We start from the raw sequence: 17,384 nt of genomic DNA on the forward strand, positions 1-17,384 counted from the left end.
AAAGCACGCTGATACTTATGTTACCAGGGAAACAGCTTTCTTAGCTTCCTGAAGCACAATCACCAGTCGGCGGAAGACGCCCAATAACAGCCCGAAATACGAGGCAAAGGCAAAGCGCGAGTCTTATAATGAATACGACTTTGAGGTAAAAGGAAGTTTTCTATTGCCTGGTCTCGTTTCTCTTTGTTGAACAAAAACCAAACTATATTCTCTCCATGCTCAGGCTTTCGATCAATGGAATGCGTTTGTACAGCTCTCCAACTCAGCGCGGTGACGTCAATCCCAGAAGCCCTGCGGTGAACGCATTATTCAACGAGGATGTCACGGGGCTTGAGGAAGTCAAGTACGTTATCTTGTTACTACCTAGTTCCTCGTGCTCATCCTTCATATTGCGACACACGCGCATGTCAGAACAAAGCATGGGCATTCAGCCCTCGGCGGCGCCATTGGATTCAGCAAAATCCGCCTTTCTTGAACATCAATACACGTGCATCGGAGATAAGTACTCGGAATGAAATATTGCACTGGCTGAACTGGCCAAGTTTTCTCGTCTTTCTCTTCGTCGTCTTCTTCCCCGTAATTGCAGAATGAACGGCCGTGCCGACATTCAGTTCCCTCTCACATTTTTTTTTCTTTTTCTAATCGAACAAACTCGCGACTTCCTCACCCGCTCCCTTACTTCGCAGCTCCCTTCCGCTCGTCCCCACAACTGTGCGGCCCCTCTCCCGCTTCCTGCCATCTGGAACCTGTTCTTACTCTTCCCCACACCTGCATCAACATTCCCTTGAATAACCCCTTTCCCCTTTCCCCTTTACCCGTTCCATGCCGACAGGCGTTCATTTCTCCGCCGCTGTCATCCTTTATTACGATCTTCTTTCCCGAGGCAGTTTTGCGGAGCGTCTGCATGTACATCCTTTCATCCCATCAGCTCACGCTTTTTTCCCCGTCTTAGTTTCCTTTCTTTAAGTTCTCGTACGGGACGTCATTTTCTCGAGGAGCACAGAGAGATGAACGGGGATGTAAGAAAAGAAACGCAGCTTCATTTGGTCTCGGAACTGGAGCGGGTACTGGCACGGCCATGGACTCGTGGGTGAAGCTGGGTTGCAGCAAAAACCGGTCGAAGAGACAAAGGAGATGGTCGAGGATGGAGGGGAGAATAAAAGGGAAGGAGAATTGGGGGGTGGGGGAGGTAAAGGGGTTCTAGCCGGGGAACGCGTAATGACGACCCGCCGATAGGGGACAGAGGGCATCTGACTGTATTAGAAAACTCGAGGATTGGGAGATTATTTGGGAACGCAAAATTTACTAAGAAACGATGCACTAACGGCGAATATGGAAACAACAAAGCTGGATATATCAGTATGCAAGGCGTATAAAAACAAAACCACAAGGAACACGACAACCGGCAGAGACCACATGTTTGAATTTTACACACATTAATTTCAAATTTCCTGGAACCGTAACACCGAAGATGGGACAAAGAACTCTCAAAAGACTTCTCACGCGAAGTATTGACAAAATCATCTGAGCCTGTGCATGGGGGCACCGCCAGGATAAGCCCGCCTATGTGGTTAGTGACAGCTTCCTCTGCCATGACGCGTTACCACGAGGTGTCCAGAGCGAATCGTTTGTGAATATGCAGGGAGGATGCTGCAAGATCACAGTTCTTCTGGAAGCCGTCTCCGCGTTCCGCGCTTGCGAGGAAATGAAATCCGAAGTAGGTGCTGCTGTTAAGGGCTGTTAGGAATTGTTAAGTGTAACATGAAGAGACCGGAAGAGACCACAGTGGGTGGGAGATCAAACACGGGTTAATGACTAGTCGAAATCTAGAGGAAGAAATGGGCTTGGGCAGGGCATGCAATGCGAAGGCAAGATAACCGACGGTCCTTAAGTGTAACGGTGTGGATTCCAGGAGAAGGCAAGCGTAGCAGGGAGTGGCAGAAAGTTAGACAGACGGATGAGATTAAGAAGTTTGCGCGGATACGGTGGCTGCAACTTGCGAAGGACAGGGTTAAATAGAGGGATATGGGAGAGGCCTTTGTCTGCAGTGGGCTAGTCAGGCTGATGATGATGATGAAGCGAAGCTCAGAGCCGATACTGAAGTTGGCAGCATCTACGAGAGTCAGTCGATGACCGCATTGGCAAAACCGAACGGCTTGGAATTGAAGGGGCACTAAAACTCCCGAGTGACACCATCTTGGTTCGCCGGTGTCTCGCATTCGGCCACTTCGGCTTCGCAGGCACGTAGTTCCTGATCCTATCGCCATCTCCTAATCTACTTTTGCAGGAAGCGATAACTTATACTCTCGCGTTTGACGCGTTCGCTTCGCTTCACGGGCGGGCAGCTGTGCGCCTTCACGTAGCTTACGTTCACAGTGATGTTGGCGAAGTTCGTCTGAGTGCTGCTTTGAGTGACACACCTCATCTGCCACGTTAGCCAGCGTCTTACTGAAGGCGACGTCAAGAGCAACGTGCTCAAGATATGATGACGCTAGAAAAAAAAATGACTTCGGACGACACGAAACCGTCACACTTTCCATTGTTGCCGTACAATTTCTCAGGCCACTACTTACTCTCCTCGCTGAACGATTAAAGGATGCCGCAAGAGATAAGATAGCTGGGAGGCATGATATACAAGGTCTGTCCTGAAAGTAATGAGACAAGTCACGGTGTGGCGCGTGCTCGCGCTCGATCGTGAAACCGCTTTTGGGGGAAGGAGCGGGAACCTTCAGATTCACAATGCGATGAGCTTAGTTGGCTGCGAGCAGGCGAAGCGAGTGGACATTTTCGAGCGTGTACCCATATTTCGTCGCTACATCGAGGAATCCATGGAGCGAACGTTGGAACAGCGCTACGCGGTGAAGCTTTGCAATAAACTGGGTAAGTCACCTACCGAGTCAATCAACGTGATCAAGACAGCATGTGGGAACGATGCAATGTCCACGTCGCGTGTTCTAATGGCACAAGGCATATAAAAACGGTCGTGACGACGTTCACAACGAGCAGCGGTCCAAGCGCCTGTGGATGACGGTCACGGACGGTAACGTTGACAGTGTGGTCCTGAACGTCTTCGCGGCCATTTGTAAATGCTTTGTGCCATTGGAACCCTTACGATCAGGACACTGCATCGTTACCACATGCTGTCAAATGTCTCGGTCGGTGATTTATTCAGTTTATTGAAAAGCTTCACCGCGTCGTGCTGTTCCATGGTTTCCTCGACGCAGCGACGAAACAGGGGTACACGTTTGAGCACGTCCACTCGCTTGACCTGCTCGAAGCACACTGAGGTCTTTGCACGGTGAAGCTGAAGGTTCCCGCTCCTTCCACCAAAAGCGGTTTCCCGATCTAGAGCATGCACGCGTCACAACGCGATTTGTCTCATTACTTTCAGGACAGACCCTGTACTAGTAATAACACTGGAAGAGTGCAGCAAAGGGTTCATGTCACTAGAGGAGATATGGCATAGTACGCAACGCCTTGTATATTGCCATTTTCACTCATGCGTAGGCTACATAGAATCGCGGTAGTTTGTTGTTGTTGTTGCCTCTGAAGCGATGGTAGGTGCCCATGGTGGGGGATTGGTCAAAGATTGGTTCAGGTCCATGCAGGAGAAAAATTTATCCGGACTTATCTCAAGCGGCTCATAAATAAAAATTAAAGAATCTGGGAAAAAAATTCAACAAGTTTTAGAGATTTGCGGAGAGTGAAATGAAAACCGAGGAAACAAATCGGTGAGGCTTAAAATTAATGAATTAAAAATAATAAAAGTAAATAAATTTTGACAGAAATGTAAAGGGAAGGAAGAGTTAACATAAAAATCTCTCCGTCTCGATAACATACCTTTGAAGAAATTCACACACTAGCTTAACGGCATGCCCTTTCATGGATGCAGCGAAGGAAAGGAGGACGGTAATAGTAAAAGGTAGTCCTCGCGAAGAGCGAACTTTTTTTTTTAATTTGTGCCTTTTTGAGGAGTAGTAGAAAACGTTTATTAAGAATGGGTTACTTATAAACGGAGCCCTTCAATCTACAGCCCTAATGGGCTCGGCCGCCAGTAGCGCCCTAGTGACGCGTCGTTGGTGGTTTTCGGGTTCCGAGCTGGTCATATTCCTCGTGGACTGCCCGAGCGTTGGATGTTCTATCCTTTGGATGTGTTTGTTTTTTTCGCGTGGCCAGAATATAAGGTATACTTTGGGACATTCGCCGAAAAATTGGCACTTATTCTCGTGAGTGGTAGGGTGGATTTTGTGTAATCTGCTTGGATACGGAAAGGTGCTAACTTTTGTGTGCCTAAATATTACTTGTTCTTCCTTATTCATTGTCATTTGCCCTTGTGGGTAGAGTCTTCTACCTAATCTGTAATGTTTTAGTATTTTCCTGAAAGTAGTCGGGCTTTCAGGGTCCTCTACCGTCTCCTCAAGCGACTCCCGGAACGCTAGATCTTCGGTGACTACGTGTGCGCCATTATCTGCGCGGAGAGTGCTATGCACATACGCTATTATTATATATGCTGCTCCATTCCATTGTTTTTTTGCACGAACATTTTCACCGCTGTTTTGGCTATCTTTCCCCTAATGTAATTTTTACATGCCTGCTAACATCTGTGATAACTACGAGCGCCCTGGTTTGTGGGCGTTGTCACGGCGCCCACAAACCAGTGAAGTTCTCAGTGAAGTTCACTCGTATGTAGTGGTCCCTGAAGCTTCATATCATAAAACAAGATCAGTGTCCAAGTAAGTGCCGAAATAATATTTCCCTAAAAGCTCGCGATAGGTCATCTTAGGATTGGGTATTGAAGGGCTGAAAATGAAAATAATATCGAATTCTAGAACCAAATGCAGACGAACATGTTATTCATGCTCGATTGAAAACCGAGCGACCATACCTATTCGCTCTCGGAAGTCTGGGTGTCGGCATTTCCGGCTACGCTCCTTACCGATTGTTGCCTTCCCTGCAACATTTAGATATCCTTTTGCTTTATATAAAAATCTCTGCCTCTCCCGTAACCGAGAGTAGAGTAAGCATGAAATGTTTACGGGCCTAATGTCATCTCGGTGGACACCCGAACCGCACCGTACAGGAAGGGAGGAACGCCACCACCCATTCAGCGCGATGCCTTGTCATTTGAACGCAAGGTTTTTTTGAGGAAAGGAAATGGCGCAGTAATTCTCTGCCATCTCGGTGGACACCCGAACCGCACCGTAAAGGAAGGGAGGAACGCCACCACCCGTTCGGCACGATGCCTTGCCCTTTGAACGCAGCGCTTCTCCCCCGGATCACGTACGACAACGAAGTGCAACATGCAATTTATGTGGTTTTTGCACGCGTTATTAGAAATCGGAAATTATAATTCCGTGCGTTATCAAACCCACAGCTCCACTGATATCTTGATAAACATTGAGAAGGCACTGGCAGCAGTTATTTTTTGTCTCATTTGGAGACCATCCAGTGCTTGCATGCCGGTCGCGTAGGAGGGCTTACGGAGTCTCGTTAAATCTCGCTAAGTCTCGTACGGTGCCCGGATGTTCTCGTTTCAGAGCCCGGATGACTCGATTTCAGTGCCCGGATGACTCGATTTCAGTGCCCGGATGACTCGATTTCAGTGCCCGGATGAGTGGATTTCAGTGCCCGGATGAGTGGATTTCAGTGCCCGGATGATGGCTCTCGGTCTCGGCGTGACGTCACCACACTGCCGACAACGGGGGCTAAAAGCATTTCATGCTTAATAAAGCTTCTACTTAACGTGGGTGGACGGAGAACTCACCCTGGAGCTGACTAACGACAGATCCTCACAGAAGATTTAAAACGGTCACAACTTCCGGGGTTTGTTCTCTTCCCGCCCTTGACTGTCCGGTATATTAATTCTGAATATAATTTTTATTGACGTTTACAAATCGACCTATTTTTCGTCGGATCAACTACTCGTATAGCATTCGCCGTGGCACTGCTTTCACTAACGACATTCTCGTTCCGGTACTCGCAGAATAATATTGATGCTTTCAAGCAGCAACAGGAAAACCTGTCGAAACCGATTCACTCAAAACAGTAACCAATCCCGAATGCATTACCTCACACAGTTATCCAAGCGTCTCCATTCAACAGAGAGGTCACGCGGTTTCTGATCATCGACTCGCCGATAATGGGAATTCAGCCTCAAACCTCCCGCCAGTTTTCGCTATTAAAAGAAACAGTCCGATTCCCTTCGAAGAGCTCTGATATTTTCCGAGCACCCGAGTGAAGTTTAAATTGGACACGCGCAAAGATCGAACGTCTGGAAGACAAAGCCCAAGCGGATGCACGCCCTTGCGGCGAAATTAATCGGAATCGACGGGGCAGGAAGAACCAAAGTGTGGGCTAAGAAAAGACAGATGGTCACCAAGCAAGAGGAGCGCGTACGAATTGCAGTAAGAGGAGAGCATAGGAGGCGGGAACCAAGGTGAAGAGAAGATGCAGAGGGATAGAAGAGAAAGATGGGGAAATGGGAAAGAAGGAAAAAGGGGGAAGAAAGAGAGAGGAAAGGAGTGGGCGTAGGAACCCATTTCTCAATCGCTAGGTGCTCGTCGGCGGTCGAACGTCAGCGAAAGGGAAGCATGCAGGCAGTCAGGTAGTCGAGCGAAAAGAGAAAACAAACAGAACGGGAGCGAAGCACTCTTCAGGGGATGACACACAAAAAAAGGAATAAATACGGCGAAGAAGCACAGCGAAACAGAAGGAAGAGTCGATCCGTGCGCAGAGCAGCAGACGCTCCGTTCCCACCGAAAAAGAGTTTCCCTCGAACGCGAGGTTATTGCGAGGCATTTCTCTCGACAGCGCACGTACGAACACACACGTACACTCGGGCAGAAGACCAAACGCGCAGACAGGTGCACCCATTTCTTACTGGCGCCACCCCCGCCCCTCATATCTGGTGAGCAGCCGTCCGCCGCCGACGAGGACGACGTCGAGATGAAGAGGAAAAAGAGAAATGGTCGCTGAATGGAAAGATCTCGCTCGCTTGCGCGCGTGCCGTCAGCCGTTGCTGCACGGATGATGGAGAAAAATGCATCCTAACCGAGCGGTGGCAGTACGGAATCTGCCCGAAGGTGCCTGAGCTACCTGTCGAGGATATTTCCGAAATGCTCTTTCTTTCTCACTGCATCATTATTTTCCTCTTTTCCGCATACTTCTTACTCTCTTTTTCTCTTTGTGTTGATCGTCTTGTCTTCCTCATGGAATACCTCATGTTTAGTCTCCCTGTCGAAGCAGCTTTGCATACCTGATCGCTCGCAGGTCCCATTGGTTAGAGCTAACTGATTTTGTTCACCCTAACTTGCGGACCTTTACGGCTGCCCAGTACGACCTGTGCCTATCCCACGTGAGGTAACTGCGCGCGAGTGCTAAGATTGAGCAAGGTTAAAGAAAAAGGTTATAATGAATGCTTCCTCGCCTCATGAAAGAGAGTTTTAAAATGTTTTCAAAGGCAAGGCGTGCTGAGAACAATTCACAAGAACGAGATGAAATATTCACAGATGTTTACCTATAGTATTATACAACAGAGACAAAACTAACGAAGCTAAATGCATGCAGTAGGCTTTCAAGCAGATGGTCCTACGAGTTCAGCATTACTACGCCTAGTTCGCGTGTAGGGTGACTGACACTACATAATACAAGGTGCTACTTTGATGTATGAAACCTTTTTTAACCACTACCGCCACCATAGCTAGACCAGTTTGGTGTGCAGTAGTAACGAAGGTTCTGGCTATTACTTTTTCTGCAACTAGCATGTCACATACTGGAAGTATTTCGAGTAAGTGATACGCGTTTTCGAACTTCACCATATCTCTGCACTTCCCACTGGTTGCGGGCTCTAAAAGCAAAATAAAAATTTTTCACCTCTTGTGTGACGCTGGTAGATGCAAACAGCAGCGAAAAATATTTTTTCGAAGTGCTCCGACCTAGGCACTGACGGGGTAAACCAAATCCGTAGATGAATGAGATATACCGGAAATTAGCATTAAGTGCAGCCATTTTGATGGAAGCTTTGCAAGCTGTGGCAGTGTGACCTTATGATAGTTGTAGATTGAGAACTTTCGAGTTTAGGGTCCCGAACAGACACATGTGTTATGATGTACGCAATAGTTGCCGTCTGCGGATTACCTTTGACTACCAGGCGGGCACTTTATGGTGCGCTGACATTGCACAGCACATGAGCGCCTGTTGCGTTTTGCCTGGAAGGAAGTATCTGTTGTTTCAGCCAGTGTCTTCGCTTCGGCGGACGCAGTTGTTGTGACACGTGTCTCTTCTTTCACTCTTTCCTCTCATCTTTTAACTCTCCTCTATTTGCACGAGGCAGCGATGGTGGCTAGGCTGGAGCCAGTCGGCAGACCCGTGCACTTTCCTTTTAATTCTTCTCTCAGTGACAACAACAACAACAACTCAGCGTTTCGTCTCCATCAAAACGCAAACGCAGCGGAAAACGGCGCTTCTGTGCTGAAAACGCGTGTGAATTTCGGTGCGGTCCCGGGACGACGAAAATCATGCATAAATTTTTAAATAGTTGAAAATTTAGTGACAGACCGTAAAACTAATCTAACAAGTTGCAATAAACCACCTACCATCGTCTCATCTGAAACCATTTTAGTGATCCCGGTGCACTTACATGCCTTTCCGTTCTGTTGGAATTATCTTTTTATCGGATCGTGTTGTCGTACCGTACGACACAATCGGTCGTTTTCGTGCGTCGCTCGGTCCTTTGGGCCGAGCTTGTTCTCTGTGCAAGGCCTTGCGGTATGACCTCGAGCTGTCACCGTGTTGTGACCTCTTGCACCTCTCGTCATTTTCTCCAGTGAGACCCTGGAATTCGAGGAGCTGGTGCTCGGCAGCTTTACCAACGTCCTCATCTGCCTCGAGGAATTCCCGCAGCAGTGCCTGCAGCGCGACGTACGTGACTACATCTTCCTAGACATCGAGATACAGGTACGGACTTCGACAGATGAGCAAAATCCTCTACAATAACCAGTGTATCAGCCCATCGGTGCTTTGAGCTTTCCTGTCCTTCAGGAATGTGTTTACGTGCCAGACGAACATCGCGCTTAAGTGTCAGTCTCAAGTCGCACTTCCGTCTCATGTGGTTCTGAGTTTCGTACATACAGGCGCCATGGTATCCATTTAATTTTATATTTATTTCTTCATGTTTTTGATGGTCCTATTCAGGTGGCACCTGCACCCGTCTTACAGGTGCTTGTAGCTGTACCTGCACTTCGAATTATGAAAAAAATCTTTGTTTTCGTCCTGTAAAGGGTGCACTGCCGCAAAATGAGCGGTTATGAGGGGAAACAGATTGCAGTTTGCACACATGGCGAAATGAAGGCAAATGAATTTTTTCTTTATGACCTTCTGTTGTTTTTTTTTTCCTCTCTTTTTTCTTCCCTTCTTTGTCAGCGCGTTTCTTTCTACCATCTTCTTTTTCCTTCTTTTTGTTTTACATCTTTCTTACTTTCTTTCTTTCTTTCTTTCTTTCTTTCTTTCTTTCTTTCTTCCTTTCTTTCTTTCTTTCTTTCTTTCTTTCTTTCTTTCTTTCTTTCTTTCTTTCTTTCTTTCTTTCTTTCTTTCTTTCTTTCTCTCTCTCTTTCTTTCTTTCTTTCTTTCTTTCCATTTTTCTTTTTTCTTTGTTTCAGTTGTCTTGCCTTCCTTCTTTTCTACTTCCTTTCTTTTGTTCTTTATTCTCTTAGTTTCTCCTTATCCGAGTCATTGTCACTTGGTAAAGTTGTACGAAGCTGCTTTTCGTGACATCAGATCTAAGTTTTAGTCGTAGACCTCTGTTCTCCGACTAAAGCTTCAAATACAGGCACGCGATCCAAGTAACAAGAGGGGTGGGGTGATAGAGTCCGCCCCATTTGTTAGCATACATGAAGACGCACTATTACTGACGTGGGTACCAAAGTATGCATTATGCAAAAGGAGCGGATAATGGGCTATAGACTGGGAAAAAATATAGGGTTTTCGCATTTGGACGAGCTTTTCAGAAATCTGCATACGAAGGGTCTGTGTTTACCATTTCAGAGGGGCAAAATGTTATGCTTCGTGTGGAAGCCTTTGAGGCGAATGAGATGGGAGGGGGGAGGCTGGAGCGGCTAATCCGTGCGCTGGTTTCGTGATAGTTAAAATTACTGGCACGGAGGTGCGCGCTCCTATTCATTCTCTAAGAGTAAAAACGCAATGCTCCATTTTCGTGGAATTGCGGGAATAAGAAAGCTTTCCTAAAGACGATAGTACCGCTTTGTCAAGCTTATAATGGCGTCGCTGCACTGCTGTCAGATGGAACAGGGTGGGCAACGTGAAAACAAAACGAGGGCAGAGCAGTTCTTTTTAATATTTTTTTTGAAAGAAATATACCAGGATATCCTCCCATATTACACAAGGATCCCAAAAAGGCGGCATGAGTGAAGGCGGATCTAGTCTCAAGGCACTGCAGATTACATGCGTGTAATTTTCAAGCCAAATTACCGCACCGCTCTTATTTTGCATATATTACACTCTTGCTTGCATACATTGTTAGGCCGATATTCCCATGAGCTTACAGGTTACGCCAATGTCACCCCCAACTCCCACTTTACCTTACCATCCTTTTGAGAAAGAAAACGCGCTTAAATTTACCTTCTTTTTATTTTTTCTTGATCTTTCGTCGAGGCGGGCGTACAACCCGGTAAATGGGGCTTTTATTCTTTAGAACGAATGGCCCGGAACCTCTCATTGTGCCCCCTCTGTTGCGTACATCTTGCCTTTCTTTTCCCCCTTTTTCCCTATTCTCCACTGATGCCCCATCCTGATGGCATTAAGTCCCAGTGCAGCGTAGAACAAGCGTAACAATGAAAGGAACAAAGCCCCGCTTCGCTTTTATTTTTTTATGCTTTTGTGGCCTTCTGGGACGAGGCGCGCAATGACAAACTTCATTGTCACGCTTACATGGCAACGGGACCTCCCCCGAACAACGCCGTTCCAAGCAGAACAAAACGGCGCATGTCGCTTTTGAAAGCCCTCTGTCTACGCTACAGACGGCAGGTGCGTTCATAATGTGTGCCATGGTCGAACTCGGCTGCTATTAACTATGCCCGCTCGTAGGCCTACCACACATACTCAAACACAAAGAAAAATACATGCGCTGAACCGTCGCAGCTGCAGATGTCATTTGCGTAAGCTAATCAAGGACGTACCTTCATAACGCAGGTCGCACTTGTGAGAAAGGCTCGCGTATAGCCCTTCTATTGTGTGTCGTCGGCTACTCTTGCTGACGCAGAGAACCGTTCGAAACTCAAAGAGCTATTGGTGCGTTCGGCCCTAGGTAAACAAACACCGAGCACTGCCTGTAGAAACACTGCATAGTCCTTCTGGGGCAGTGTGATGTCGCCAAAAGCGCAAGCGAGCCGCTTTCGCCCGGAGCATGAGAAGGCCAGTGTTTTTCGCGCGGCATGTTCTCTCCCCGTAGCCTTGTTGTGCAATCTCTTACACGCATACCTCTAATCAGATTTTGTTCAGCCCAGTAGGACTAAACGCAACTGGCAACCGTGCCCAGCTACGCTTCCGTGGCCGGGTAATCCCTGCAGAAACACAGTTCGAACAAAACCTGCCGCGCGCTGAAGGTTCGTCGAGTATTAGATTATCCTGGCTGGATCTGTTCGCCTTCTCGTCTCTTCTAGGAGCATGGTGTATCGACCTTTTTTTAGCGGTTTCCGTTAGGCACACGGTTGCTAGTAACGAGTCATTCAGTGAGGGCTCAGGATACTGGCCCTGTACGATAAATGAGCCTGTAAGAAACAATAAACCTTGCCGGTGCATATTGGTCAGGTTCTCAAACGTACCTACTCTGCATCAGTGATAAATATTGGGACTCGGGTGCTTGAGGTATTAGCTGGCGCAGCAACTTTGGGACTTTCTGGTTAGAATTTGTGAAGCAACTATTGGTGTACTGTTGTTTATTAACTGCAGGAAAAGTTTTCCTGGATAAATTTTCGCTGATCGGTAGTTAACAGCTTGTTACCTAAATGCGCGATGATGCTGATGCAAGGTCGCTGCTCCAGGTATTGTTAGCTACCGTGAATCCGTTAGTTAGGTTAAAATTGATTTTATTTACAATCGAATCAGAGTTTTCCGTAATTATCAGCAGGGGTATTTTATGAAGTGATGTAACTATTTTTCCGTTAAATTTCTTGCTACAAGCCAATAGTATATTTATACTAATATCTCGTACCTTCAAATATTGCAGACTGTTTTTTTAGCTGGGAGACGCCACTATAATTGATATTTTCAATCATGATTCATCAAATATAATTATCTCTAATTGATTCTTGTGTACTTGTTTGTAACATTCAAGAAGTGACTCCACTGGAATGAGCCATTTCAGGGTGTTTAGGTTAACATTCGCTACTTTAACTGCTGTGAAACTCACAACCTGTAACAAGAAAAATACTTGTGATTATTGCACACTGATTGCGACTTCAACAAAGTGCGCAAAACAAGTGTTCGTGTTGCCTAATCTTTTATAAAGTAATTACTGAAATATATCCTCTGTTATAAAATTCTTTTATTCCATTATTTCTACCAGGTAATCTCATGCCACATTAAATCAGTTGCTCGCCTTCGAAGATAGCTTATCGTTTTACTATCATTGATCAATTTATTAGCCCTCAGAAGACGTGAGTAATGTTTCTTTTTTTTGGGGGGGGGGGGGGGGGGGTGGGAAGGCGACTTGTTTGTTTATCTTTTCGATCTTCTTTATTTACCATGGCAGCCAACAATCATATGGAGAAAGGCACACTCATGGGGACTTGTTGCCTGTGCGTGTCTGCTTTCATAAGGTCGCAGCGAGACAGAATATGACGGAAATATTTAAGTGTTGTATTAAGTATCACGTTTGTTTCAAATTACTGGCCCGACAGCATGACTTGGGCGAAATAAACGTATTCTTCTTTTTTACCTCTGAAACTATGCAAAGAAAGATGTAGGCCAATGGCAGATTCATACTCGTCAAGGACGCCTTGCACGAATATGAAATGCTTCAGAAGTAGGCAACGCGCATAATAATAGAAGTGTAAGCGCACTGAGGGCTATTCGATGCGAGTGGCTTCTTGAAACGTCCTGATTTCACCAGAATATAAAAACTATCCTCTTATATGCTTTGTTTGAAGGCGTTATTGTCTGGCAGTACTTTCTTTTTCACAAAACATGAAATGGCCTTTAAGAAACTGCAAGCTTAATAACCAAGCAGTTTTTTACAATTTTTTCTAGACTCTGAGGACTGAAGTCCGAAAACCACCAGAACGAGACACTATTAATTAGACATACGCATTGAAATAACGGAAAAGAATAAATAAATGGGGCGTGTTAAATACACAACCAAATTAAGTTCACTGAGCTACTCTGCAGTGAGTTTATTCTTCCTTCCTTAATCTATACACATTGCGCAACGTGGTGAATGCGAAACGTGGGAAATGTTTGTAGAGCTTGGACATTTTGTTGCATGGAAGTCGAGAAATTCGGAATGGAAAACTCGCTTATTAAGTTTACCAGAAGGTGCTCAGCCTGGCAATAATATTTTTACAATAAATGCAGCGGCATGACATTTCCATTCCTCTAGAAACTCTGGCGGAAAGTATATTCAGAAAGAGGCAGGCAATGTACCTGATTTCTTTTTAAAGATCAAAAACTCTAGAAACAGCGAGTGTCATGCGCGTAACTTCCTAATGACTTCCTTGAGTGTAAAGTCAGTTTCTTCAGTGATAGTAGTTAGCCGAAGAGCCTCCCGTGTTATTTTATTTATTTATTGGATGGACAATACATGGTACTGCCCGTGGGGCAGGACAAAAGGAGGTAATTAATCTCCTGACGAGGCCGTGGCTCCACTGGGCGCAACAGCAGCGGTTACAGCATACATGTAGACAGTACACATACAATTGGATATAACAATATATTACCGTACAAAAATGCACATTAATCAAGTTCAAAAAGAAAGAAACACATGTTATTGTTAACACTTTGTACAAAATTATAAAAATCAGAACACAATAACTTTGCAATTAGAAATTATTATTCATACATGTTCTCAGACTTCTACATGATTTTGCAATCTAGAGAATTTCTGGATAGTTATTACATAGTTTCATGATTTGATGATCAGTTGTCTGTTTAGCATAATTTGTCCTTGGTTTTTCTATGACAATGAAAGTCCTGCGCAAATTGTGACCAGTATCTCTATTTAGATAGTGACGAACAAATCGACTGTAATTGCTTGATTCTTCAGAGAATATGTGCGCAGGTAATTTCTGTGAGTATATTTCGTGAAAAGGTCGGATATATTGTGTTTTCATTAAGGTTACAGGGTGTACATTTTCTTTGTATAATGTTCTAATCGTTATATTAAGCAAGAAACCACAGAACACTTATGTTGGTTTGTTTACACACAGACCCAGCAGTGTGACCGTGACTTCGGCAACGCTTTTTCAGTTTTCACTAAGTTTATTCTGGTGGAGTGAAGGGAAGGTTGTGTCCTCGACTCCACCACTTACTATTCTGAGTGAGCGGGCTCTGTGTTTACGCAGTTCGTGGACCTGGCCTGGCGGTGATATCTGCACCGGTTCTCCTGGCTGGACCTGCCCTTCTGCACATTGTTCCACACGTGGTGCTTGCTGCCCACGCCGGCCATTCCACGAAGTAAACAGAAGCTGCTGCGTAACATCTGGATGGAGAGCACTGGCCAGGAGCCCGTCCAGTAAACAAAAGTATCATCAGTATATCTTCAGATTGTGTAAATGTCTTCAATCCAGAGCAGCGTAATCAGCTCGTCTGCACGAAAGTCCATAGGAGCAGTGCCGGGCTTTTCGCATGCACGTCGGAGCCACCTGGCGGCCTACATGAAAGACAACTTTCACGTACAGATAGCGCAGCACTGCCAGACAAGCATATGTTGTGCACCACCAGATGTCGTTAGTGCATTGTTTGCAAAGCTGTACCGCCGCAGAATACAAGAGACGTGGAGACAGATGTTGGTGCCCACAGCGCTAACTTACAAAACCTTAATTTGTTAAAAACACTATATATTTAAACTGCTCCCCAGCAGCGATGACAAATGACATTCGCGCATTCTAGTGAGAGCGAAGGCAAGCAAGTTCTTGCTCTCACTAGCAGTCAGATGGGGTGCCCATGCAAGTTCTTCCTAATCTACCTGTTTCTTTCCCTGCGATAATTTTACGTGTGCGCATATGTTTGGTTTTTTCTTATTAAAAACACTTGCCATAGAGTCATTTACACCCTTTTCAAGTGTTTTCATACAGTGCAAGCAGTCCGTCTTGTACGTTTTTATTTTCTCTATTACGCTTATGTGAGCGGAAGGGACCATACATATAACGAGTGGCTTAAGATATATAGTGTTGACCGTAAGGGAACGCAAAACAGGAAAAAAAATTATTTTTGCATTTATCAAACTCAGTTTGATAATTTTTTGGCGCCCATCAGGCACTTGTCGTTCACTATTGTTTAACAATCATTGCCTAATTTCTCAGCAGCGGTAAAAACAACTGTTATATCAATTGATCTAGAAACCCACTTTATGTTATGAGAAAAGGGACAAATGCACAGGATCCCAACACGTTTTTTTTTGTTTTTTCAAGGACGCACAGGTGCATGCTTGATCACGAGGGTTTGGTTTGCTCACAGTGGCTTAGACACAAATCCTGAACATCAGAGCCTTCGATTGAACGTCTACAGAACTGTTGCAGAAAACTTGTAAAAATCAACTGTGGATACGACTTTCGGAGGGCCTTTTGACTGTGCAAGAGGCTTTCCTGCTGTGCTGACTGCTGTGCCGTGATAGCCGCCCTTTCCCCTTAACAGAGAGTACCTCCCACGTCGGCCTCGAACACAGGTAGAACGTGCGAATGTCTCTGCGTATACGGAATTCGAATTACCTTAAGTCTTGGTCCATGTTTTTCATTAAAACGGAGAAGTTTCTCCCACCACTCACTCAGGAGCCCGATGTCGTCAAGAGAGTTCTCCTGGGCAACGCTATTACATCTACAGCTTTTCATACCGCGGGTTCGATACCGGCCGCCGCGCTCAAATTTTGATGTAGGCGAAATTCTATAAAGGCACGTGTACTGTGCGATGTCAGTGCACGTTGAAAAACCACAGGTGGTCGAAATTTCTGGAGCCCTGCACTGCGGCGTGCTTTCTAGCCTAGGTCGGTTTGGGACGTTAAACCCCCATAAACCAAACAAACCAAGCTATTAATACCTGCTTCCGGAGAGCATGGCATAGTCCTATCGGCATCCGCTGTGTTAAAGAAGGGAAATTGAATGTTTGCGGTGCGCAGAAGCAGCAAATTTACGGTGGAAAAAAAGAGCTAGCGGGAAGGAGGTGATGTACATAAGCTGGCGTTACGCGCCTGCAAGCGGGATAACCGTCGCCACTGCTCTTTGAAAAGGAAGGCGCTGTCATCGGTCAAGGGCAGGCGCCTACAAGAGCGACGCCCTTAGCATTTCTCTTGCAATGTCCTCGGTGGAGGAAATGCGCAGTTAATTGATAGGGTCTGTCCTCTGTTCGTCTCTTTCTCTTCAAAGCATGTGGTCGGTCTCTCGCGCATCGTTCGCTGTTATGATGCAATAAGCCGCTTGAGCAATGCTAAACCCCTGTGAGCGATCACCACTGCCTCAGACGCTGTTAAGAGCACAAGATTGTGAATGGAACCGGCAAGCTCGAAAAAATCCGACAGTACGTTCCACTCAAATGCTGCCTAAGGGTCGAGATATGGGTTGCATGCGCGGGGGTCATCACGCGATCGCGGACCAAGTGAAGCCACACTATAACGGGGAACGTAAGAGTAACAGCTCTCGCTGTAAACATTTTGTTCTTATAAAACATGTGTGCTAGTAATCACCGAGCTCTGCATGACTTGTAAAGTACTGTGAAGAATACTACTTTGATTTCCATTTTCACTTCATTTACCCTTTAACATAAACGCTTTACTGAGGGGCAATAAAAGATTTCATGAGAACGGTCTTGTGGTATCTGTTTCGGCGGTTCCCACAAACGCCGCCAGTGACGAAGTGGTCTCTTCCAGCCCTTTTGCCTCTGGTCATGAATAAAAGGCCTTTCCTCTCCGCTGCGTTACCTCGAAAAGCAGGCGCTTTCGCTGAGAAAGCGAGAGAAAGGTTCCTCACTCCCTCACATTAGGCAAGGTGTAACGTGAAGAGACCAAAGAGAAGACACCATCACGACCCGTAAGTAGAAAGCCATTGGGCTCCGTTTCATGCCTATCTGCCCTTGTCGCTCTCCTTGTGGGAATTAGTTTCGAATTTCCTACTGTCTTTTAATGCAAGAGCATTACTTGGCTCATTGAGCGAAGACTCCGTCAT

At 45.9% G+C, this 17,384-nt stretch overlaps 1 long non-coding RNA gene across 1 annotated transcript in view; it reads left to right on the plus strand.

Annotated features, from left to right (window-relative positions):
* The window catches only part of LOC149335143 (uncharacterized), a 75,536-nt gene extending 60,257 nt beyond the window's left edge, over positions 1–15,279 (plus strand). The window contains exons 3-5 of the long non-coding RNA XR_016284496.1: positions 254–343; positions 8,826–8,955; positions 14,574–15,279. This is a non-coding gene — a long non-coding RNA (uncharacterized LOC149335143). The remainder of the gene's footprint in view (positions 1–253; positions 344–8,825; positions 8,956–14,573) is intronic.
* The last annotated feature ends 2,105 nt before the right edge of the window (positions 15,280–17,384 follow it).

The sequence above is a fragment of the Amblyomma mixtum genome, chromosome 7 (genome assembly GCF_055824585.1).
Source record: "Amblyomma mixtum isolate Tamu chromosome 7, ASM5582458v1, whole genome shotgun sequence".
Taxonomy (NCBI): domain Eukaryota; kingdom Metazoa; phylum Arthropoda; class Arachnida; order Ixodida; family Ixodidae; genus Amblyomma; species Amblyomma mixtum.